Genomic DNA, 26531 nt, shown 5'->3' on the forward strand with positions numbered 1-26531 from the left:
TGCTTTGTTCTCCGTGACACAAATTCTCTTAATCCTCCTCATACTTGTGTTATTCTTTGTGTGATATGTGTCTCTGGTTATGAGTAAAGAAGAGATTAGGGTGGTTGCTGTAAGCTGCCTGCTTCAGAGTTTAGTAAATTTCAATAAATCTGTAGCAGAAAAAATACTTTGGACACTGATCCAACAGTGAATAAAAAATGTAGACGCTGCATTAATGCAAAGAGGCAAACGATGTGCGAGAGTGGCACTGCTCGTAAACAAAGCAGACAGTTTGACAAAAGTGTTTCTCACCCACTTTGATCAAATAGACCAGAGCGTCTTTGCACCCCGCTTGTCAGAGTGCTGCATCTGTTTTCCATCTCTCTGTGTTCCTAGCGTCACCCCGTCCTCTCCATGCTTTCATCCGGGACTCCTCCTGGATGTGTTAAGTTGTCAGGAGCTGAAGTTGATAGTGTCCGTATCCCATCCTCTTCTCTCCTAGCTGCAAGGTCTGCTGACCTTCATGGGGAGGCTCTATTGCAGTCATGGGTGTCAAAGAGGAAAGGGGCCATCTTACTGCCTCGTCTGGCCCCTCACAGATGACAGTCAGGGTCGGCCCGCAGCACTGCACCCCAGAAACTGGTTACTCATCCAGGACCGGATGACAGGCTTGCGTGCAGTGCCAGGAGTCTGGGGAATTATGAGCCCAAAACGAATGAGTGGAAATAAAGGAACAAAGTGACTTGCATGCACTAGAAAATCCACATACCTGACCCTAGTAAATACCTATTAACCCAAGATATGTTTATCATCCCCCTTTGCACATTAAAAATCATAGAGATGGAAAGTTTGAGGGTTTGCAGGAGATCTTCCAACTACAAAGAAAATAAGGAGATAAAGACAAAATTATTTTACTAATTAAATTTCCAATGTCTAGTACAGAAACCAAAAGAGGCGCTACCGCATTGAATACAATTGTTTTTATTTACACTTTCTGGTACAAGGGTGTTTAGAACAGGGAGTTTTCCATCAAAATGCATCTTGTAGAGGCAAAGGTTGGTTGTGAAAAGGGATGTTTTGTCCAGATTTTGGACGAGCCCAGCACTCTACACATGTCCCAATCTGTGGTCACACTGGTGGTGTCTGCTGCCAGGGACATCTCCACAGCACGGAAGCTGGGCCGTGTCTCAGGACCCGTCTTAGAAGGACTCTGCGGCTGGTTCACACATTTCTAAACAGGGTCTCCGCATTTTCATTCTGTTCTGCACTCTGCAAATTCTGTAGAGATGATTCTATCTGAAAATCCTATCTATGGAGATGATTTTTTCTCTGTTGATCATTGCTGGTTAAACACAGACACTGCCTGTTCCTCCTTGGGCCGTTTTGTAACCTCTCAGACTGCCCACAGAGAGCTCCGTGAGCACACTAACTTCTCATGGAGATTGGCTGGCATGCACCCATTGGCTTGTCACTCACATTACAGTTCTCTAGATAGACTCCACCTCTCAATGGATAAGCCCACACTGAGCACCCGCTCTGTGGGAGGCACCTGCCAAATCCTAGGCGATTTCCCAAGCCCTCCTAGCAGCATTTCTTCATCCTTCTCTGAAAGAAGAGATGTTTTGAGAGCTTGTGACTCTAAGCCAGGCGGTGTCCCCCTCTCATGGGTGACCTTTGTGATCTTGTCCTTGCGCATGGAGGACGTCCTATTAAGTTCTGCATGGCCACCGGGGAAAGGAACCCCCAGGGACATCTCCCTCCTGGCCCAAGGCTGACAGATTCCGCCTGGCAAGTCCTGGTGGATTTGTGAAATATTAAATGCGTCCCATCTTCTTTATGTATTAAAAAGTCAAATTGGGGAACTCTCCTTGTGTATTAGGTATCTGTTTTTACATGATATTACACTGGCACTGTACGGAGGGCTTTAGTGATGGTCTCGTTATGTAGAATCTGTCAATAGAAGACTATGAGACAAAATATCTGAATTTAAAGATAGCAAAGGCAAGGGCAGGAAATAAAAACTACTGAACCATGCAGATCTGAGTTTGCACTGTAAGTACTTGATGTTCATTTCCAGATGAAGTACACTTGTAGAGCCGCGAGGAGGAGGAGAGCCTTAAGTAGCTAATGCTCATACCAGGTGGTGTAGAGGGAGCTATCAGACCTTTTCCAAGCAGTTCTGGAAGGCCGTGTGGAGGAGGTGGGATTGCATGAGCTGTTTGGATGATGGAGGAGCGATAGCTTGGCAGACAGAAAGGGGAAGCACTCCAAGAATATGGCACCGCTTGGCAAAGACTTGTGTGGAATGACTGGGTGATGGAGACATTAAGCCAATTGGCATGAACTGAGTGGGGGCTCATTCCAAGGGAGGATTTCAAATTTGATTCCAAACAAAATAATAACTTTCCTTGGCATTCTTGTGGCAAGTAACAGTACATTTCTTAATCAAATGTGCACCACGTAGATCAAGACACAGGTTGTGGAACTCTGAGGAGAGCCAATCTCCTGTGTAGTCAGAGGGAGAGTGGCCAGCAGCACTACCTTCCTGGGTAGGCACAGGTGACCATGTGCTTGACTCCATAGAGGTGCAGGCAGCCCATAGTTAAGTTTCTAGAGCAGCAAGAAGAAGGAGTGTGACCTTGTTTTATCCCTGTGAGCTCAGGGAATATGGGCAGCTGCCTGGACATTCCTACTTCTATCTTTGAGGGTTCAGTGACCTTGGCCTTTGGGTGGGAGGCCACTGTCTGGACCTGCCATGTGATTGACTATCTATACCTGTCACATGGTTACTTTTAAGTAAGAATGCATTCATCTGTTGTCAAAGATTTTTAACATGCGAAGAATATTTGCTGATTTTAAGATGCTTATAAGTTCAATGAGGAGAGAAATGATGCCCATGTGAAGCATGAAATACAAAACAAAACTAATTGTCCTGAAGAGATGTATTTACCTGCCAAAGGAGTCTTGGAAGTGCGGAGACAGACAGTATTTGGGCGGGAAAGTCTCAGTGACAGCGTTAAGAAGCATTGGCGTTTGGGATGTGTCTTAAAGAGTGAGTAGAATTGAAAGACCTAAAAGGGCAGGGCGAGATGGAAAAGTACAAAACCTCAGAGGAACACCAGACACCTAATTGTTCAAAGCCAGACGCAGTGTGCCGTGGTGTCAGGGCTGGGAGCTGTGAGGGACAGAGGCTTCTACAGAACCTGGGAGGGAGGGGAGGCCGCGGAGGGACCGGGGGACCTCACAGGTCATAGGAGCTAGAGCTCCTTTGCTGTGTTGCGTGGGATGAAATAATCAGAGAACAGCAGTTTTTGCTCAAGCCCACGAAAGAAAGTTCCTAATTTGAAGACTTGGAATAAGTATTTTTCCCTAATACAATGTTGAGCTGCCTGAGCTCAGCAGAGCGGATCTTCCACCCTACGTGGTGACTTCAGTGGCACCAGCAGAGGAGCCACCGCATCATTTGTCTTCGTGAAAGGCCCTGAGCAGATTCTTGCGTTCTGTTTCTGCACCTTGTGGAGGCCTCCAGAGTGCATCGCCTGGCTCGCCCCGCTGCTTGGCCATCTGCTGCACCTGACAACGTGGCCTGGCAAGTCGGGCTATGGCTTGGGCAGCCCAGCACTACAGCCATATGTTACCCAACTCCTTGCTGGTGAAACAGCACAGCCATCTTCAAGATCCCCAGGAATTCCAAGTCACGTGACTGCCTTTGTCTCCTCAAGACCCATGATTTCGGGAGGTATTTTAATAAGAGCAAAAACCAACAGGCAGTCAGCGTGAACCAACACCTTCTTAGGTGTTGCTGAGTTAAGAGTCGGCCTCAGAATAGAGGAGGGGATAACCCCCTCTCCAAAACAGGAGCGAAAACCATGTAATGAGGAGCACTCATGGGTGGCTTGGGAGGAATCATTTCCTGGGGCAGGAAACAGCTTGTGCAAAGGCATGGTTGGCGTCATCATATGTGTGCATGTGTATAAGATTGTGGATATGTGCAGAGCCTTGTCATCCAAGGTGGGTCCAGTTCCCCTCAGCAATGCAGAATCTAAGTCCCTCCCAAGACCTCCTAAATCCTAGCCTGCATTTCCCAGGTGATTCCTATGCACATTAAGGGCTGAGACCACTCATTACGAAGGGGACACTCAAAATGGTGTATGTAGATTGCACCATCTGGGGAAATAGTCTTGATGCAATGAATGAAGTGAGGGTCTTCTTCTATATAAATTCCCATCCAGGAATTTATATTTAGTGCTCACAGAGGTTGCAAACGTTATACTCCGATTGACTTCATGTTAATATGAACTGATCCCTTAACCTTTACCATGGAGCCCGTACAGTAGAACTAAAGGGATGCCATTGGGTTCCCCCATCTGCCTTCAGTGTCTCCTCAGGACAGTGACAGGGAAGGGACTCTGTTCCTCACACCGGCTCCAGTCTGAGAAGTATGCTGAGATGGCCGCTCCTTTCATCTCTGCTTACAGTTTATTCAAGCAAGGGCCTGTGAGTGCAGAAAATGGACCTGTTGACCTCATTAGCAACTGCTTTGCTCTGCAGCCCAGTCCTCTAATCTGGGTGCTGGGCCTAGGCTCCGAGGGTTCACTCTAGTGACTGACCTTGTTCCCTCCGCTGGCCAAGTCCCACTGCACACTCGATGAATGAGGGGTTCAAAACCCTTTTGGCAGGGAAAGGTCTCTTTCTGCTTGGAGTCTGAACTGAACATGAGCTCCCTATTTGCACAGCACAATGACACGTCACATAATATCACTTACCACCCCCCCAGGCAGCAGTAATTCTGGAGAGTACTTCCTAAACACGCCATGCCCAGTATCACATGGGCTCTGTTGCTCATACAGAAAGCAAAAGGATAGTGTCAGACTTGAGCAAGAAGAACAAAAATGCCTCCTAGGCCCCCAAACGTCCCCATAAAACTCAGCTCCTAAGACAGAATGATGACTAACAGGGACCATATTTTGAAATCATTAAAATGTGTGTGTTTAGCCAAGAAAATGAAAGAAGACTTAGCAAAAATTAATTCCATTTCTTATGGGGTGATTAAAAATAGAGATAAATTGTCAATTAATGAAGCACACAGACTGGAGAGGTGATATAGATAATAAAAAGTGGATAATTCACAGCACTATTTTTAATTTAAAATATATAGGACGGTTTTTCGCCTCAGTCATTTTGTACTAATATAGTTGCTTTAACAAATGTTTTGCTTTCTTGGCATACATATTGACCCTGGGAGCTGCCCAGGGATAAGATCCAAGTCGTCCGTCATCAGGGATTCAATGTTTCCACTAGCTGATCTTCAGGTAGAAACATAAGAACTGACTTTTTCCCCCAACCATCTAATTGTTCAAAAACATTATAAAGCATTCCACTTTAATAGCTTCCACACAACAGGAAAATGGTGGGCACAATTTTCACTTATTTATTCCCTCAATAGGTAATTATCTGCCCCTCCTCCAAACCAGGCATTGTCTTAGGACTCTGAAGAGACAGTGGCTAAGCCAGATAAACACAGATCTTTGCCCTCTTGGAGCTTACATTTTAACTGAGGAAATGTGTAAATAAATAATCCAAAGGATAATTGCCTTACAATTCTGACAGAGATAATTGGCCAAAGAAAAATTAGCATCCCAGAAAAATATGTTAACATCTGGAGAATAATGAAATTATGAGCAACAAGCATCAAGGAAATCATGCCAAATTCAAGTGATGGCTGCTCTTGGTAGGCGTCCAGAATTAACTATTAAAATAACATATTAGCCTGAAACCCAGTATGTCTTCAGTGAAGGCTGTGGAGGGGGTTATGTCACGCTTCATCCATGCAGGGTGGACAGACGCCAGGGTATTTCACGGGAACCTAATTGTTCTCCCCTGCCAGGAAACCACTCCAGCGTGACAAAATCCCAAGGATCAAAGTGCCTGACGACAAGACCTCCTGGAGCAAACTCATATTGCTTTTGGGTTATGGTATAGATCAGCCCAAGTACCCTACAGTTGGCTGTGAGTCTGACTGCGTGCCAGATTCACCATAGACAGTCTGTGACCTTGGGCAAGTTACCAATGCCTTTGAATCTCACTTTTCTCATTTGCAAAATGGGACTTATAATGCACCAGCACAAGATTAGTAAAGATATATATATATATATATATATATATATATATATATATATATATATATATATTTTAGAGGCCCAGTGCACGAAATTTGTGTGTGTGTGTGTGGGGGGGGGGGGGAGAGGCAACACGGCCTGCACCCTCTCCAATTTGGGACCCCTCAGGGGATGTCCAACTGCCACTGTAGGCCCAACAAGGATCGGGCCTAAACTGTCAGTAAGACATCCCTCTCGCAATCCTGGACTGCTGGCTCCTAACCACTCACCTGCCTACCTGCCTGATCACCCCTAACCACTCTGCATGCCAGCCTGATTTCCCCTAACTGCCCTCCCCTGATGGCCTGATTGCCCCCAACTGCCCTCCCCTGACGGCCTGATTGCCCCCTAACTGCTTGCTCTCCCATGCAGGCCTGATTGCCCCTAACCGCCACAGCCCCTGCCACCATGGCTTTCTCTGGAAGGAAGTTGGATGTCCGGAAGATGTCCAGTTGACCCGGCCTAATTAGCATATTACCCTTTTATTAGTATAGATACATCCACTATGTACAATGCCCACTACACAGTTAAGTCTGCAACACATGTTATTACCTTGCCTCAATCTGACAACCACACAGTAAGATTTATAAAGTACAAATATATTTCACAAGTAGACACAGACGTTCATACTTTACCTTTAGAAACACTTGTGCCCATCACACTCCCCACCCACCCAAAAGCTGCACTTCCTGTGGATGTTCGGAAATCTGTTCATGAACTGAGGGGCAAGCATCTCAAAAGTCACTGCTGACTCCTGCCAGCCACCCTACTCACCCAAGGAGCAGCTCCTGTGTGTGATGTGACTCTTCCGTTCCATTTGTCCTTGTTTAGAAGTAGGAATAAAAAGCAGAAGTGAGAAAAGGTAAATACAGAAATTAGGGAAAGCTCTCTTTATAAACAACGCCACGTCGTAGGAACGAGGAGGTCACTGGACCTCTAAATTTGGTGGGAAAACGTTTTCTTTTATAAACACTCCAGCCTAATGCCCTTTCAAACAGGCCTGAGCATAGGCTTTCGTGGGAGGATGTGTGGAGGAACCGAGGCTCTGCTTCCCCGGGGGGCACCGGGCGACACTGTGTACACTGGCACCTTCTGCAAAGCTTGGAAGGGGAGCAGCTGAGTGCCGCTAGAGGCTCGCAGGCTGTTCGGGGCTGCCAGGCATAAACCCTTTCCAGCTCCGGAAAGCCTACGCTGTGACAGCTTCTCCATCGGCAGGAGCTCAGTTAGATCCTTCCCGACTCCAGCTACTTGATCCTCAGTTCTTTAAGTTCTGGCCACTCTTACCCGCTCTCCTTAGGGCCTTTGCTCTATGCCCTTTGCACATTTCTTTGACGATTTCTTGATGATACCTCAGACTCAATAGGCTGAGCATGAAATCTTTATAATTGTGACTGAAATTATGGATTCCTGCAGCTCAGTGGATCTCAGACTATAACTAATATGTGAAGAGAAACCGATGTGATGGTGCGATGGTGCTGAAGTTGAGTTAGAGTGAAAACAAGAGTTAGGGTGGAGAGGATGAAGGAACGGCCTAAACCTTGTGAACAGCACAGGCTGAATGAACATTTAGTTCTGACCCTAAAGCCTTTGTTTATCAGGGCCTGTTTGTTGCATAAATTAATGGCATCAGCAAAAAATTTACACACTTAGGCTGAAAATGTCCTCATCTCATACTGACTATATCGAGGAAGTTAACAAATCTTGTCAAACACACCTCCAAAGTAGTTTTCTTAGTTGTTGCTTTTCACTATTTATTTCAGCTGCCACTACCTTAACCTGTACTTTCTTTTGCACTCCCTACCATTATTTTTTTTTTTCCTCAAGCAGTTTCATTTACCTGAAGCATTGCTCCTCCCAGGATGCTTACCTATCTAGGTTTGGTTCAAAGTTTAGGACCTAGTTTAGTCTCAGCTGCTCTAAGAAAACGTCCTTAACCACCCTTAAGGGATGTAATTTATTCCATCCCCGTCTCCAATCCCTCCCTCCCCACTTGTACTGAATATACAAGACATCAGGTTTTGCTCCCACCACTTTACCCAACTCCTCTGAACAAGGTCACTAACACACCTTGAAAAACTGACTGTAACACACAGTTCTTATCTTACTCATTCTATCAGTAACAGTGGATCAGTTTCTCCATCTCTTGATATTTTCCACTGGGAACCCTGGACACCCCTCATTCATGGTTTGCCTCCTGCCTCGCCTCCCCTCTTCTCTGTTTCCTCCTCTTCTCCCTGGTGTCTACACTATGGAGTGTCCCTTGGGTGTCTTGTCTATGTTGAGTCTTTCTAGGTGATGGTATTCAGTCCCTTGGCTTTAAATTACACTTAAACTTGATGACTCCCAACTTTACATCTCTAATCTAAAATTTCTACAGGATGCCAGGTTCATCTATCCAATGGCCTTCTTGACATGTCCAGTTGGGAGGCATTGACTCTGATTCTTTTCACTCACATCCCAAATCTATCCCAGCAGCCAATCCTGTTGGCTCTGCCTTCGAAATGTATTTCCTACCCCACCACTTCTACACATGTCCAACTCTCCCTCCCTTGTCCAAGCTACTTTTTGCCTGGATTGAAATAGCCTTTGAATTAGACATTTTGCTTCTTCTTTTGGAGTTCTGCAGTCTATTCCACAATAATTGTAGTAACTCTTTTGCAACATTAGTCACATCATTTTAATCATCTGTTCCAAACTTTCAGATGGCTTCCCACCTTTCTCAGAAGGAGCTCAAGTTTGTACTTTGATCTGTCCAGCTCTGAAAGGCTTGCCTGCCCACATACTTCTTCTTCTCAACCTCTATTTCTTAGCAAATTTCTTACAGTTCTTTTTTTCCCATTCCCTTGGTTCATATCATTCTGACATCCTACACCATTCTTTGATCATGCTGAGCACATGACAGTCTTAGACTTTTCTTTTGCTGAGAGCATCTGCCAACCAGATCTTTGCATGACTCTTTCTTCAGTCATCTTCTCAATCCTTCTCTAACCACTGCCCGCCCCCCATATAAAATAGTAACTCTATCCCCATGCTCCCTAATCCTCTGCCTGGCTTTATTATTTTCTCATAGAGTTTTCAGATTACCACCACTTGACCTTCATTCTCTCAATCAGCTTGTGTTTTGCCTCCTATGAAAATGTATGATCAATGACAGCTGTTTCTGTCTATTACTCTAAACTTGATATTTAAGACAGTATCAGGCACATAACAGGTTCACAATAAGTATTTATTGAAAGGATGATTAGATGGCTAATTGGGATCAAGATCTGCTCAACAGTCTTGCCACTGATACCCTTTTTGAAATGATGTGGTTGGGAATGCAGTTGTGGGGGGCGCATGATAAAGGGACCTTTGAGGAAAATGCTTGAATAACTAATGAGAGAAAGTGTGTCTTGGAATGTTTCTTCTAGTAATAAACACTCGAAAACCTGGGAGAAATCAAAGCGATCAGATGGTTTGTTATAAAAGAAAAAACAATGTTGCAGAAGGCAGGAGATACATATTCTGATTATGAATCTTATTACCTATGGAATCCTGAGCAAGCTGCTAATCCTGTTTGCTTCCATTTCTCATCTGGGCAATAATAGGGATGGATTAGCTGGTGTCTGAGATCCTTTCTACACCTATAATTTTGCTCAGTTATGTAGGCATCTGGGAAAAGGAAAGGGGGGGGGGAGAAAAGGAAGGAAGGCCCTTTTTTATTATTCATATTTTTCATATTCCTACTAAGAGGTACAAGGAATGAGTTAAGCTGGAGTATGTATAAAGAAAATTTCACAGAAGAAATTATTTTGATGTGATGCATTACATAGAGAGAATGTAGTTTTATAATTGGATGTCTAAGCATTCTAGAAATACACTTGATTTATACTGAGTTCCACATTATCTGATGTTATTTATGACCAATGCCTACACCTTTTGTTCAAGGCTAGAGCTCCTCTTTCTGGAGGGTGGGTCCTTTGTTGGCCATATTGAATCATTTATCCTATATAATAAAAGGCTAATATGCAAATCAACCAAACAGCAGAACAACCGGCCGCTATGACGCACACTGACCAACAGGGGGCAGATGCTCAATGCAAGAGCTGCCCACTAGTGGTCAGTGCACTCCCACAGAGGGAGCACCACTCATCCAGAAGCCTGGAGCCAGGCTCACAGCTGAAGAGCACAGCTGTGGTGGCGGGAGCCTCTCCTGCCTCTGTGGCAGCGCTAAGGACGTCCGACTGATGGCCCACAGGGAGCAGGCCTAAGCCGTCAGTCAGCTATCCCCCAAGGGCTTCCTGACTATGAGAGGGCGCAGGCCAGGCATCGGGCCTCTAGTTACTTAATAAAATTAAAGAGACATAACCATGCTGTGAGATATTTTCCCATATGCTGAGACATTGCAACATGCTAAAATTTTTAAGTCTTTATTTTATCAGCCTTGAAATTTAATATAAATGTATGATATTCAATGCCATGCATGCAGCATTTTATTTCATTTCAGTTGAGTTTTCAGGAAGGTTTGCCCTCTTTCATCTATGACCATCAAAAGTTTATTACTCTACTTAGGTAGCTATTCTGTGTGCAGGGTTTGCTTAGGTGGCTTCCTCCTGAGGTATTCCTAAGACAGGATATGAATTCATAACTGCACCTGAAAGGAACATGACATTGCATTTCTTAAAAGCACAGCCACCTACGGTGTCAAGCTAACAACTCAAAACTATGGTCCAATTAACTGAGAACACTGCGGAGGAGGTCAAAGATCCCATAAGAACTAATAAAGACACTGGAGTTTAGCCAATCAAAAGAGTCTGGAGGAGTGATCTGGGGTCACAGAGATTACCTCCAGAGCTAAGGAGAGCACTCAAGAAAAAGAAGATACAAGCAAAGATCAAATTGTCAAAGCTTCTCACCCTGTTGAGTTCCAAAGTTGAATTTAGACTCTTGTAAAATCTACCACATTCTTTATCTTTAGGGGGGAAATTTTTCAGAAGCTAGGTAAATGGGACTCACAGATGGCATGCCCCTGTTGATCATTTTAGGAAGTTGGAAAATAGAGAGCGTACAACTGGCATGCAACGGCAGCCATTCTGTTTAGATGAAAGCTGAACCGCTTGACACACCATAGTAAAGGTAAAATATCAAGTACATTCAGCAGAAAGGATGTGGATGGAATATGAGACACATGACTGAAACTCCAATTACTATCTCGAGGTTTGGAATCGCTGAGTGGGTGAGATTCATGGCTGTGGTTCACTAAAGGACAGCAACCTGCACTTGAACTGAGGTTGACCTAAATGTGTCACAGTAATAAATGACTTGCAGGGAAGTGGTAAATCACAGTCATTAAACAAACAAATGGCTGTGGACTGTCAGCTCTGCTTTGCCGAATGGGAGCCATCTTCACCGCCATGTGGCCAAAGAACATCAGTTCCTTCTAAGGAGCAGAACCAAACCAGTTGCACTCTTCTTGATGTCACCCAACTCGCTACTCTCTACTAGGCTTTGCATTTGATTTTTAACTGCGTTTATTGGGGTGACATTGGTTCATAAAATTATGTAGGTTTCAGGTGTGCAGTTGTATAACACATCATCTGTTTATTGATTGTATTGTGCTCATCACCCAAGTCGATTCTCCTTCCATCACCATTTCTCCCCCTTCACACTCTTCTACCTCCTCCTACCCCACATTTCATTTCTTTGTAATTTAGTGGTTTTTAAAATATATTTTTATTGATTTCAGAGCAGAGGGGAGAGGGAGAGAGAGATAGAAACACCAATGATCAGAGAGAATCATTGATTGGCTGCCTCCTGCATGCTCCTCACTGAGGATCTAGCCCGCAAGCTGGGCATGTGCCCTGACAGGGAATCGAACCATGATGTCCTGGTTCCTAGGTCGATGCTCACCCACTGAGCTGGGCTATAATTTAGCTTTTTATTCTGTGCTTTTCCGCTCCTCTTTCTGCCAGTTATTTGCTAGATTATAACCAGTCTCAAAGGTATACTAAAATTACTTGATTTATTTTCATTCCATTTTCTGGAATTCGGTGTTGCCACCCATTTTCTCAGGGGTAATGTCATGTAAACACCCTCTGCCTCTGTGTGCTTCTTTATTGCTGTCGGGGTGCCCTGCTGCAAGCATTGCACCGCCCTCGTGATGGAGAGTGTGCCTCCCCCACTGCTCATGATTATTGCTGTTCTCCCAGGCAGGGCTCCCAAATTCAGATAAACTGTGCCCCTCAGTTACAAGGGCTAGTTGAATAGGATGCTTGCCTTCCAACTGCCTTACTTTCCAATATGCAGTGTCGACATCCAATTATGAGGCGTTATTGGGAACACGGAGTTCACTACTTACACCGCAGAAGCTCTTACAGCAAACGTATCATTGTCTCCTGTATACTTTGGGCTTTAAAACCTCAGAACCCACATCAGGGGACTATTAGCATCGCCCCTATTCTTTCTGAGCACGGTCACATAACGGAGAATGTCCTGGTCCAAATACAGAAAAAGCCAACGAAGCAATCCAGTAGGAAATACTGAGTTAAAAAATTGCAGTGCGAAATGATTGCTTTGCTCTCCATCTCCCTTGTCCACACCCCTCACTCTCAGGTAAAATGCCAGGACATCTCTTGGCTGGCATAAAAATTCCAGCAAAGAAGAAGACAGTCATTATTTTATCATTTAAAATTAATTATAATAGTATTAGTCATGATGAACTAATGTTGCATTATGTAGCTTTCAAATGTATTCCCGAAGGACTTTGATTATAATTTGCCATTTTATTCATGTTCAATTATTTTAAAGTGTTGCTGAATTAACAAGATCCACTCAGCCTTAATCACCACTTACCTCATCAGTTTCTAGCCCTGACATGCCTTGCTCATAAAGACAATCTGGCAGATTAAGACAGGAGCCATGGCGGTCCCGGCCGCCATCTGCACTCAGTTCTGAGGGGGGCGGTTCCATGGGAACAGGTGCTACTGTGCCATGCATGGTGAGGTGGGGGGCAGCACTCTCTGTTGCTTGGTTAATGCTTTGTTGACTGACCTCCAGAATTCTGTAATAGAGCGTTCCGCAGGTTCTTCTCTCTGATGAGCACTCATCATCCTGGCTCGGTGTCCCTCAGGTCTTAAGAAAGTAGACTAGGTGCATTTTGATTTTGTTGTTGGCGTAGTTTTCCACAGATCAACTCTCCTAACTGCCAAATGGCTCTGGTTAACCCTGGATGGCGTTGCTACATCTGATCTCTATGGGTTCCTTCATCTCTTCTCCCAAAGTTTGTTTCTTTCCCGCACTCTCCTTGGGCTGTCTCTAGATCACATCAGTAGGCTTCATGTCTCCTTCCAGATCCACAAGCTCCCTTATAATCCACACCATGTTCTCTCACCTTATTTCATTTTGTCTTATGTACTTGGTGAGCACCAAGTCTTTTAAAATTGACCAAGAGCCCTGGAATAGTGACTTACCTTCAGATCCTGACAATAGCATGGCTCAGTGCTATGAAAATATTAAACCCTCCTGTGTGTCCGTCACCAATGTGATAGTACAGTAGTCCAAACTAGATATAGCAAGTACCAGTTCAACTGAACAGGCTGATACAATCACAGGGGATGCCGTCATGTCCACAATAGAATTGATGCTACTCATCAGAAACCCCTAGATTTTATCAACTACCAACTACCTCAGGGAGTGAGATGACATTCATCAGTTTCTAACCACCCATTTTGGGTAACACACATAAAGATTTCTACGGTTTCACGCAGGGGTTCTGTATGAGGGCCTTTTAACCGGATGGTATTATAACCTCGAGTTTCTTAAGCATTCCAGTTCCTGCTTTCTGACTCAGGGTTTAATTCAAAGGAAAAAGTGAATTAAGATGGCCTGTGGCACTGTTTTCCCTTTTATCTGTCCTGTCCACGGTGTGCTGTTTAAATGTACTATTCTCATACCAAGAACTTGCTTAGCAACCTGGACTGTGACCTTTAATATTGGTCTGGAAACTGGTAATGAGTGACTTGAGGAAGGGATTCTTAGTATTTTAGTAATTAAAAGAAAAGGATGCTATATTCAATAATGCCATGAACTCTATGTACAAGCCTCACTCAAAGCATTGGCATTTTCATAATAGCTGTCCGAATGAGAGTTGTCTGAGTAATCTTTATGTTTTTTGCATGTATATGCATATACATGTACTAAATGTGTTCAGTATGGGTGCTGATGGGAAATAGTTGATGCTAAATTATGCTGTTTGGATGATATGTCTACTAATGTCTAACAGATATGATTACATGTCACTATGAGTTGAGTATTGCTCCTAGTGCTTAATCAGTATTATTTAATTCTCACGAAATGATGCATGTTACCTTCGTGTTACATTTGAGCAACTGAAACAGCAAGTGACTGGCTTGCTGTCACGTAACTAGAAGCTGATGAGGCCAAGATTGACTCTAAGGACCCAGAGGCCCATGATCTTAGCCCTAGATCACACTGTTCTGATCCCCCCTCGAAAAATTATCAGTGACATTTGTCTCGGTGGAGCTGCAGCCCCATGCTTTATTTTTTCTCCTTTAGTCAGAACTTTTGTGTAAAACATTTTGTAAACATTATTTGCCCAGAAACACTAAAAGAAAAATATTATCCTTTCTTTTCATTATTCCAGAGCTGGCAGAGGTGTTCCTTTGAAATATTCTGTGAATTAATTTGCAATCCGTTTACTGTGCAGGTTAAGCTCACTGCCAAAGCTCGTGATAAAATGTGCGTTCATCCGGAAGGAAGTTGGGACTACCCTTTAAATAAAGAGGAGTCCTGAAACCGCCAGGCTGTGCTTGGGGGGCCTGTGCTGCTTCCTATAAAAATGACCGGATGGCAGTGGGTACCAATGGCATGTGCTCCCTAGCTTCCCCTTTCAGCATCTCTGCCTGGGATGCAGCTGCTGGCACAATTTTCCTTTCTTACTTCCCTGATGATGCCTTCCTGCCTCCTGGAATTTCTTCATTGCTTGTCCTTTTTGACACAACTTCCTTGTACCTTGAAACAGCTCATCTGGTACAAAATTTTTCTTTAATTCCATCTCCCTGTGCTCCCTTCAGACCACCAGGCGGGTCCCTCTTCCTCCTTTTCCTCATCATTAGGTCTCCCTCCCAAGCCTTCTGTATAGACAGTGTGCCTCTTAGCAAGTAGAAGCTTTCCATTTCATTGAACAACAAAAACTAGAGGTGTGTTTTCAGGAGTGTGCTTGTGTCGCTGCGATGCAGTAGAATGAATGGGATTCTAATTAATTTTACTTCTGAATGGGGCAGCCCTCTCAAGAGAGTTCAAATGGGTTCAACATCCCACTTATCGAAACTTGACCTTAAAAACTACACTAAACAAATATGTTTTACATAAACCTTTGTTCCAATTACTGCCTCTTAAAGAGCAAGTGCCAATGGTGATAAGATTCCAATCATTTTTACTGCAGAAGGGAGAAAAGCATGCTAAAGAGAGTCATTTCTAGCTCTTGAGAGGCTGAAGGAAGTAGCTCCCAGCATCCAGTCTGTGCAGACAGTGGATGGGAGTTGGCCACTGTCAGAGTATGTAGCCCCCTCAGTGGGCCCATGCACTAACCAAATTAACGAGTCGACATCACTCCTGAAAGCTTGCACTATTCCCACACCTTCAAGTCCCTATGGTTTCATAGGGTAAGGACCATAAAGGGTATTATTTACACTGATCACAATTTAATGTATTTAGTTTGTTTTCAGTTCTTAGAAACCTAACTGACAGTTTTTGATGACTTGAATGTAAAAGAGATTTTGAAATATTTCTTGGGAAAATAAACTGTAAGAAAGATAGGATAAATTGTAAATCACAGTTCTTAAGCTATTTGCATTCCCATCAGCACAGTTCGATACTCTCCCTGTACAGTTTTGATGACAGGTACATCTGGCAAACTCCCCGTATCAATACCATCTCAGAAGAGGTCAATTTTTTAAATCATGTATTAAAAGCATCATTTGCTAGTTTAAGATACGATTGAAATCTTTAAAGGTGCAATTAAGTCATTAACGAATTATCCAGTTATCACGTTGACTCACTGAGATAATGAGGAAAACCCAGTGTTGATTATTTTTTAGAGAAATAATTAACATTATATGGAATCTATTTTTCTACTTTAAGTGAATCTCATAAGTATAACCTTTGGAAGGATAGTACTTTAGGTACTGAATGTACTTTCTATTTCTAGTCACTTAACATAAATGAAAGGAAATGAGACGCGGTGGAATGGACATTTATCATGATCAGAAGGATTCCATCAGAGGTGGAAGTTGTGCTTAAGAAAGTCCACACTTCGTAGGGATGCATGCCTTTTGGGTTGTTCCACTTTTAGTAAAAGCAATGTCACTGTCATGCTGTTAATATTCACTGTGGGGACTTTCGGGGCGTCACGCTCTCCCCAGCTTCCTCTGCAGCCCCTATTCCCCTATCATCTGGAACCTCTTAACAAGGGATGGTTTGGTGCTATATTAAGCTTCTCTGATCTTTCAGATTTAGAATTATTTTGGTTTTACCTTGTTCTGCTATCCACACAAACACTTATTAACGCAAAGGGACTTTGGCTGAAGGTGACCATGCTTGGGTTCATTTTTTTGCCCTGTTGAAAAATAAAGTTAATTTCTGCATGTCCTAAAGTATACTCCTTTTTGGTCACAGTTCACATTGGCGAAGGAAACATACACATGTGTATACATACATGCAATCGCGTGTATTTACATATGCGTACACATACACACACATTTAAATGTGTTAAATTTTCATAGCAATACACACAGCGTTCTGAGCTCCCAGGGAAATCTACTTGAAGAAACATGAGACGCACACGGTGGCGTAAGCACCCAGCAGGAAACAGGGAAATGGTTCTCGCCCTCACACTGCCTCTCTGCCGTGGATCTGCGGACAATTCACTAAACCTCAGTCTTTCATTCATAAAATAGGGGGGCCCTATCTCCCTACCTGCCTCAGAAAAGGTGGCCAAGACTCCACGCAGCAATGCCGAAAAAGCACGTGGCACACCGAGCCGTGGCTCAGCAGTATGCAATATCGTTCCCGGGTTTCTGGCCTTAGCCAGCAGGTGAGGCGTTAACACAGTGGTACTCGCAAGTCAAGAGCAGGCTGACGGATCTGGCAGTGAAATTAACTTTGCTAGATATCTGTATGGAAATATTGATGATTTTCTGGTCTCATGCTTATTTCTTATTGAACACAGACCAATATATTAAAACTCACTCTGAAAGTTATTTTAAAAAGGATGTCCAAACTAAGGAGGTTTAGGGAAGGCTGTAATCGCATTTAATCATTAAAGTGATAATAATAATATTGATCCACACTTCCTCTAATAATGTCATCAAACATGTTGTAAAAATTAATTAAGTCTCACACTTTCCTTATTTGAAAATGAATGAATAATTCCTTGAATAACGAGCCCTGCACAGTCACTGCCATTAGCTAGTTCTTGGGATGAGTTTAATCCTGTAGTCTTTTAATTTAATCACTACACAAGTCTTTCATCTTTTTTTGACTTGTATTCCAACTATCCTTATTTCGATTTCTAATAAATGCATCGTGCTTATTGTTTAACAATTTGTAAGCTTTAAAAATAATCTAACTGCTCTGAACCTATGAAATTAAAAGAGAGCTGTTCAGATATGGCATTTCTCATTCCACAAGAAGTCAAATAAGCAAAGAAAAATCATTTGATTAATTTTGAAATGGGAAGAATTATTTCTAAAATCTCAAGAAAAAGATAAAAATACATTTTAGATGACATGAAATCAAAATCTAAAATATTTTCATAACGTTTGCCCTACCTGGCTTGGCTCAATGGCTAGAGCATTAGCCTGTGGACTGAAGTGTCCCAGGTTCAATTCTAATCAAGGGCACATGCTCAGGTTGTAGGCTTGATCCCCAGTGGGGGGGCATGCAGGAGGCAGCCAATCAATGATTCTCTCTCATCATTGATGTTTCCGTCTCTCTCTCCCTCTCCCTATCCCAATGAAATCAATCAAAATATATTTAAAAAATAAAATAACTTTTCATAACATTTAAAAATACTTTAGGCCCCACTTTTGACTATGTAAAACTCTACCTGGGTTTAACCCTCTCTACTGGGACATGGGAACTGAGTCTATGAATGGAGACATTTATTCCCAGGTAACATGGCAGAGGTAGAATGTGCTGTTAGTTTTCTAGAAAGCGAGCAGATTCTTTTTGAGTTACCTAACAATAAAGATGAAGGTGGAAAGACTGTAAAAATATTACTTGTTTGCAGATTTCCATATTTTTTTACAAATAAGATACTGTTGCAAATGCAGATGCAGAACCATTATACATCCACCTGGAGGCAAAAGCTATGAAGTTAGATAAGACCAGTGTAGGGACACTATGGATACATGGGCTCACCTATAGCCCTAGTACATGTGTAAAGTTAACAATACCCGGTATTTACATGATAATCTGCACTATGTATTGAAATTGAAGATGTGTCCAACCTACAAAACCATATTCCACCTCTTTTATTTCTCTTCTCATGCAGGTACACAAGTACTAAAGTTTACAGTTGTTTGGGGGTGGGGGCTCTGTTTGTAACACAAGAAACTTGCAAACATCCCTAAAAGAGAGTACACATTCATTGCAACCTATTCCCTAGAACAGTGGTTCTCAACCTTGGCTGCACATTAGAATCACCTGGGAATCTTTTTAAAATCCTGATTTCTGGGCCTCATCCTCCGGAAATTCTGTTTCTTTGTTATGGGATGGGGCCACAACATGAGTACCAAAGAAACAGAATTTCTGGAGGATGAGGCCCAGAAATCAGGATTTTAAAAAGATTCCCAGGTGATTCTAATGTGCAGCCAAGGTTGAGAACCACTGCACTAGAAGGACGTGTGGCAACAGCCTCCATTCCATCTATGTCCTCATCTCCTAAGCCACGGCCAGATGAAGTAAGTGCTCAATGAACACTTCATTAAGTGAATACATGAATAATGAATGACTGGGATGCTATAAAGAATCTAAAATGAATGAACCAGTTACATCAATATTGACGATCTCAAGATTAATGTTGAATGAAAAGAATTTGGGAAACCTTTTTTAAGGTCTAGTTGCAGGAACATGTAACTGTAAAATCATTTATGTAAATTACAAAACCTGTAAATTATTGTAGATTGTTTATGGAGAATACAAACAAAAACGCAAGCATCAAAACATGGACAAGAAAGACGGGTAGATTACGGAAAGCAGTTCCCCTGGGGGAAAGATTAAGTGACCAGCGACCACAGAGGCAACTGTAAGCTCCTCTCTTTTATGTTATTTTTTAAAAAATCAAATATGATGAAATCTGAGCATTTTAAAAACCTGGCTGTTACACATTAACCTTAATTTTTAAAATAGCAATTTCTGCATTGTCTTCACATGAAGTATTTCATAATTAAATTATTTAATAATCCCAACATACCTAGTATACTAAATGCATGACATTTTTTTCTTAATATAGTACAGTAATTTATTACACTCTGATTTTTCAACAGCTTAGTACCTTATGTTAGTAATTTACTAATTTTAACTATTCTATTCAAATTCCACCAATTTTAAACATCAGTATAATTTGAACTGTGATGTGTAAGTTCATTACTGTCCTGTAGAATCACAACTGGCTGTTAAGTCAGACACTGATTAATTCATAGCCCCCATGTTTCAAATGACACTGCACTGGCCACAGAACAAAACTCTGTCCAGCCCTGTCCCTGCCTTTTAGGAGCTTACTATTTATTTTTTTCTTTTTTCTTTATTGATTCAGGTATTATATATGTGTCCTTATCCCCCCATTGCTCCCACAACACCCCATTCACGCCCTCACCCCCCTGGTGTCTGTGTCCATTGGTTAGGCTTATATGCATGCATATAAGTCCTTTGGTTGATCTCTCCCCCTTACCCCCACCCTCCCCTACCTTCCCTCTGAGGTTTGATGGTCTGATCGATGCTTCTCTGTCTCTGGATCTGTTTTTGTTCATCAGTTTATGTTGTTCATGATATCCCATAAATGAGTGAGATCATGTGATAGTTATCTTTCTCTGACTGGCTTATTTCGCTTAGCATAATGCTCTCCAGTTCCATCCACGCTGTTGTAAATGATAAGAATCCCTTCTTTTATAGAGAGACTTCTGATGCAGAAAACTCTTTATAATGCCAAAAGGGACACAGCGATGTGAGTTCAAGCCATGGTTTCTTATGGTTTCTGTGGCTTGACATGTGCCTTTTGTTCTGTTGCATTTATAGCTCCCTTCTTCTGTCTGGACAAAGAGAGCGCCCCCCCCCCCATATTTTCTGCACTCCCAAGCACACTGTTCACACTTCATCAATAATAAAAAATAACCACGGCATTTAACCTTTCATTAGAGCTGCCCTTGGCGATTACCATCATCTCTTTACGACTTGCCTCTAATTCATGTTGATGTCTTTAATGATGATTTTAATTGCCTAAAACAATTCTGCCCGGCTACAGTTACGGACGACGCTGAGGGGGATATGCGGGCATACCCCAATTACATGTGTTTGTACCTGGAAGACAATTGAGGCTGTTTAATCCGTATCAATGACATCAGTGCGGACCCAGTTAGCACAGTCCACAGCCACTGCCTGATGCAGAGGAACATGGTTGTTCAGCTGGAAGCACACCTGACAGGAGCCCCATAGTCATGGAGGGAAAAGCTGCAGGATCGCCCAGTGGGCTGGAGAAGCTGTCATCCCCTCGTCGGCGCTGTTGAATACTAATGTCAAGGTCAGAAGGGTGTAATGTTAGGCTGCCAAAATATTGCTGGCATTGATAGACCAGGAGATGTTTAAGAAAGTAAAGAAAGAGAACTTGGGAAAACTTTTGTAAGGTCTAGTTTGATAGGGCTCTTTGCTTCCTGGAGACAATTCTCCAGTTTATCTTGGTTTTATAACGAAATCTTCTGCTGGTTTCTTCTGCATAATGATTCGAATATTCTGTCTTCCTTTTGTCCCCAACATTATTAAATTTATATCTTGGCTAAGAATTGTAACTATTGTAAGAAAAAAAAAGTCTATTCCTTTGAGATTCTAATTTTAAAAGAAAGCCTGCTTTTGTTAAGCTGAGCATTCACCCGCTTCTGCTGTGAGTGGAGTAAGAGAAGACACATTTAATTCCAGTACCATTTCCTAAAAATGTGATTTCAAACACATATTTCTCTTCTCCTCAGAATGTAGAGAGTAGGAATATGATAAATAGAGAACACAAGTTTAAATGATATTGAATTTCCAAGACAATTGCTTGTTCTAATTAAATAATGATCACTATTGCATTGTTACTACATAACAACTATCCTTGAAACACGCTTTTTAAAAAGTGCTTTTAGATATGTTCTTTATGCTGTTTGATCCCTGTAACCAATCTGGAGAGAGCTTTGTTTGTTTCCATTGTTTTGGAAGAGAGACGTTGGGGTGTTGCTAGCCTTTGACTTCTTGAAAGTGAGCAATGGCCATTCCAGTCTTTGTCAACATGATACTCTATATCTCCAGATTTCTCTATCTCTGTTCTTAAGGGTAGATAATAGGCAAGATGCATTACGCATTTCTTTCATTTTTGTTTTTACTAAAAATTTTTAGACTCTTTTTCCTCAAACAAGAAAAAAAAATCAAAACCAACCATCCCCATAGTGGCCCTGGTCTGATGGATTTTGCAAACATAAATATGCCAATGAGCTGTGCCAAGCAATAGCGCGGTAGGATTGTTTTCCAGATCCCGGATGCATTTTGAAAGATGTCTAAGATGACATGTTTGCAGTAATATCTACATGACCGGCTGAACTTTCCTGGTTTGATCTTGCGCCTCAGTAACTCTGAAGAGAAAGTGAAATCTTCTGCATCAGACATATTTTTTGAAATATTTAAATATTGCTTTCAAACAGCCTTTAGCTTCCGTAAACATACTGCTTACTTTGAACAAGTTCTAAGTTTAACTTACTGCTCAGGGCGGCCGCTCAGGGCTCAGGGGCAGGAAGCAATAGCCTTCTTAAGTGTTTCACGGTGGATGTTTCAAGGGAATCGATGCCGTCTGCATTAGACCATGCCGATGCTCAGCTTTAAAAGCGATTTATCAGCTTCCTGTGGCGCTTTACGTCTTCAGAGATGATTATGTACACAGCGCTACACACTTGCTCAAAGTTAAACAATCTTTCATAATTTGGGTGTAATTTATGTGTTTTAATTGATGCCTGAGTTTAAATGACTAACAGGTTTGCCTTCAAATCATGGTACAAAGGCCGGAGTGAGCCAGGCTAGTCACCGGAAGGCCCCGTGCCCAGGGGACAAGGACAGATCTCATTCGGAGCTCACCCTTTTCCCGTCAGAGCTTGAAGAAGAGGAGGCAGCTTCAGAGAGGTGGGGAGAAAAGTAGGTTGAAAGTTCAATCCAAGGCATACATTAAATTGTATAAATAAATAGACTTTCCCCCCAAGCATATTTCATCTCTTATTTGAATAGCTATTCTCTGTGTGTCTTTTCACAGACAGTATTTGTGTTAACCCTGAATTGTATAAATTGGATACACTAACAAACCTGTACAGGGGTCTACCATGGCCCAGTGAAGAGTCTGAGGGATTTATCCATAAGCAAAGGCAATTCCTTCCCTCAAGAGGTTCACAGTCCAGGGAGAGCAGTTAAACTAAACAGCCGAGGTCAGTGTAACCTACTGAGTTCATGATCCTCTTCAGGGACCACTGACCACTCCCCGTTTTCCTTAAAAGGATAATGGAGGCATCTTACATGTTAAGATTGGGCACAAAAACAATAATTAAATCAATTCAACACTAATGGAGAGAAAGGAAAGGGAGACAGCAGCTACATCATGCTAAGAGTCAGCATGGAATTCAGCCTCTCTTAGGTCTGCAAAACCGAGCTCATTGCCAGAGCTATCTGTGCAAAACCATGGGTTGGTTCTGGTGCAATGAGTCCCCTTATGGTGGAGCTGGTTCGTTCTGTGTGCAAGAATTGCCTGTGGTACAGCTGGTGGTTGGTTCTAGTGCAACAAGTCCTCTTATGGTGGCAGCTGGTTGGTTCTGGTGCGATGAGTCCCCTTATGGTGCAGCTGGTTGGTTCTGGTTAGATGAGTTGCCTTATGGTGCAACGATACACTCCCAGGAATGCTGTGTCCCACTAGACAGAAGAGGTTTCTGTGGGAAAAGGTTCATTTCCTCCCCCTGTTGCTCCTCCCCAGCACAGTGTCTTGTGGAACCAGCCCCGTTCCTCATCTTTCAGGAAGGGCCATGGCTCAGGTGGCTCCCACAGGTGTTGCCAATGGCAGCAAAGGTCCGCCAGATGTGTGAACTTGGGGGCTTGAACAAGGGGTTCCAATGTTTGACAACTCCCTTACAGGTCCTAGGAACTGGCCAGTATTATTTAACCTTGGCAAGCTTTGACTTTCTCATTTTTAACATGGAAAGAATAAACATACCTACCTTAAATGTTATAGTGAAAATTAAGAAAAATTAAGTCTGGGTCCTCACATTTAGTAGGCAAGTCCATAAATTATTTTTTTCTTCCTTATTTCTTCCCCCTTTACCTCTTTTTTAAATTTCTTCTTCAGCCCTGTAACCAGCTCATTGTCTAGCTGAAGCACAGTATAAACCAGATTTGCATGAGGGGAGAAAAGAATGCAAGTGACTGTGGTCTCCCAATAAGACACAATGAACTAAAATAATCTATGATTGCAAGGCCTTGGGGTTGGCATGGAGATTAAATGAGACAGTGAAAGTAACACAAACACTTAGCACATAATAAGTGCTCAGTAAATAGCTGCCCACAGCTGTAACATAGCCTAGTTTCACCCTGGAAATGCAGTAGAGTTGCTGTTGGTACAAGGATTGGATAAGATCCTACAAGCAAAGCACTTAACATATAGTAAGTGCTCCATCACTATTAGCTACCCTTCACTGCGACTAACTGGGCTTTTACTACATCAGTGGGAGTGGAATTGTCAAAATGATCTTACTTAGGATGAGGCTTTTGCTGTTACCCTACACCCTGCAGACAGCCTTTGATGGTAGCTGAGGAAATGGCTTTATCTTGTACCTCCAATGATCTAAGCTAGTGGCTTAGATCATTAGAGCATTATATGGCCGAGAGCTCAGGTTGGAGGAGGAAGAAGAGGGTGCATCACTTCATTTCTCTTAGCTCAAAGGAGCAGATTATCACAATCGCCAGAACGAGAAAGAGAAAACAAGGCAGAACCCTACATTTTATTTATTTATTTATTTATTTACTTACTTACTTACTTACTTACTTACTTACTTACTAGAGGCTCGATGCATGAAATTCATGCAAGGGTAGGCCTTCCTTCCCCTGGCTCCCAGCAGCAGCTTCCCTCTGGCACCCGGGACCTGGGCTTTCCTCTGGCACTCGGGACCCGGGCTTCCTTTGCAGCCCCAGCTTCATCTGGAAGGTTGTCCGGAAGGACATCCAGTCTAATTACCATATTGCGCTTTTATTATTATAGATTTATTTATTTAAAATATATTTTTATTAATTTCAAAGATGAAGGAAGAGGGAGAGAGAGATTGAAACATCAATGATCAGAGATAATCATTGATCGGCTGCCTCCTGTATGCCCCACACTGAGGATGGAACCCACAACTGAGGTATATGCCCTGATCAAGAATCGAACCATGACTTCCTGGATCATAGGCTGACACTCAACTAGTGAGCCAAGCTGGCTGGGCCAGAACACTACATTTTATAGCCTCTGAATCTTAATAAGCATTATTTCACCCCAGTTGCTCTCCTAATCTACTTATTTAGCCAGTTTCACAGGGTTGTGTTAGTGAACATTGAAAGTAATGTTTTAAAACTTCATAAGGTCTTTCAAAATATTTTTGCAGATATCACATTGGTTTTACAATAAGTAAACATTCCTTTGGTGCATTGCATATGTCACACTGTAGCTTTAAAAATCATATGAGAAATTACAAGGGTAATATCCCATATAGTGGAATGCTGATGGTAGTCTTTAAAATATTTGCTACTGGGGTTTTGCCTTAAAGTATTAACCTTAAATTATAAAAGCCAAGGTTCATAAAAAGTTTCAGGAAACACAAAGATATCATCACTGTGAATAACAATAAACTAAACATCACTCTGAGTTTGAGCTTTTATATTCAACTCAAAACCTAAAGCGCACATTTCCAGGTTGCTTATGTCTGTTAAAATATTCCACAGAAAAATTTGCAGAAAGCCAGTGTGTACGGCTAAATGTCCGGGTTAGCTTCTTAACAAAGAAATTCCGCTGAACAGCTCAGCGCAAATGTAGGCCTTTCCAAAGCTATGAAAACCACTGCTAAGTCCAGAAAACCCCAAAACAAACAAACACAAACCCGCCACCCTCTCTAACACCCCATAATCTGATTTGGTCTCCAAATACACTTCAGACAAGGCTCTCTTCCATTAACGCAGTGACCCATTTATTTTCTGGTGCTGGGTTGTGGCCTGTTCACGCCTTTATTTGCAAGTGACTTATGCTAACTAATGGGGTACAGGCTCCCCCATGATTAATGAGAGCACAAGTGTGGCCCTTGGGAGATGGAGCTGGTGTTTTCCATTCATCCTGATGTTCCCTCTTTGAATCACAGAACTTGAGAAATGCATGTTGACGGCCTGCGTCCGCACCGTGGGCACTGGCTGGGCATCACCATAATTGTCAGTGACACACATTCTTTGACAAAGATCCGTTCTCACCTAATTTGTGTGAAGCAGTCCCCGAAGAATGTCCCGGGAGCGGGCAGCACATGCGCGATTTTGCTCTCACGTCGTGAGCCGCTGCCAGCTGCCAAAATGCACATTTGTGGAAGTGACATCTGTGATTGAAAAAAAGATGCCTCATCCCAACCAGGGGGGGTGGTGCTTTGCTGGAAGCTGTGTTGGGCAGCGCCCTTTTAATCGGAAATGACTGCTTTATCACTCTTCCTGTGAGCTGCGGGGTGCACCACAGCAGGGGGGCATAGGAGGGTTGGGTCATGGTCATACCAGGGCCACCACCCAAAATGGCAAGTTCAGAGCCGTATCCACCCTACAGGGCACAGGACTGATGTGGAAATTCCTGAGGCCTCCAAATGTCACTCACCTAATTTGATTTCCTTGTTTTATTCCGAGAATGTTTAGCAAATTCACTGTAGGACTTCTAGTGAGGAATAATGACAAGAGAGTGCCCTCTCTCTTTCTCTCGCTCTCTCTAATCTTCACCTGAGGATATGTTTTCATTGATTTTTAGAGAGGGAGGAAGGCAGAGAGAACAGAGAAACATCGATGAGGGAGAGAAACATTGGTTGCCTCCCATATGAGCCCCAACTGGGAATGGAACCCACA

Source organism: Myotis nattereri, assembly GCF_964212035.1.
Source record: "Myotis nattereri genome assembly, chromosome: 2".
In the NCBI taxonomy this organism is placed as follows: domain Eukaryota; kingdom Metazoa; phylum Chordata; class Mammalia; order Chiroptera; family Vespertilionidae; genus Myotis; species Myotis nattereri.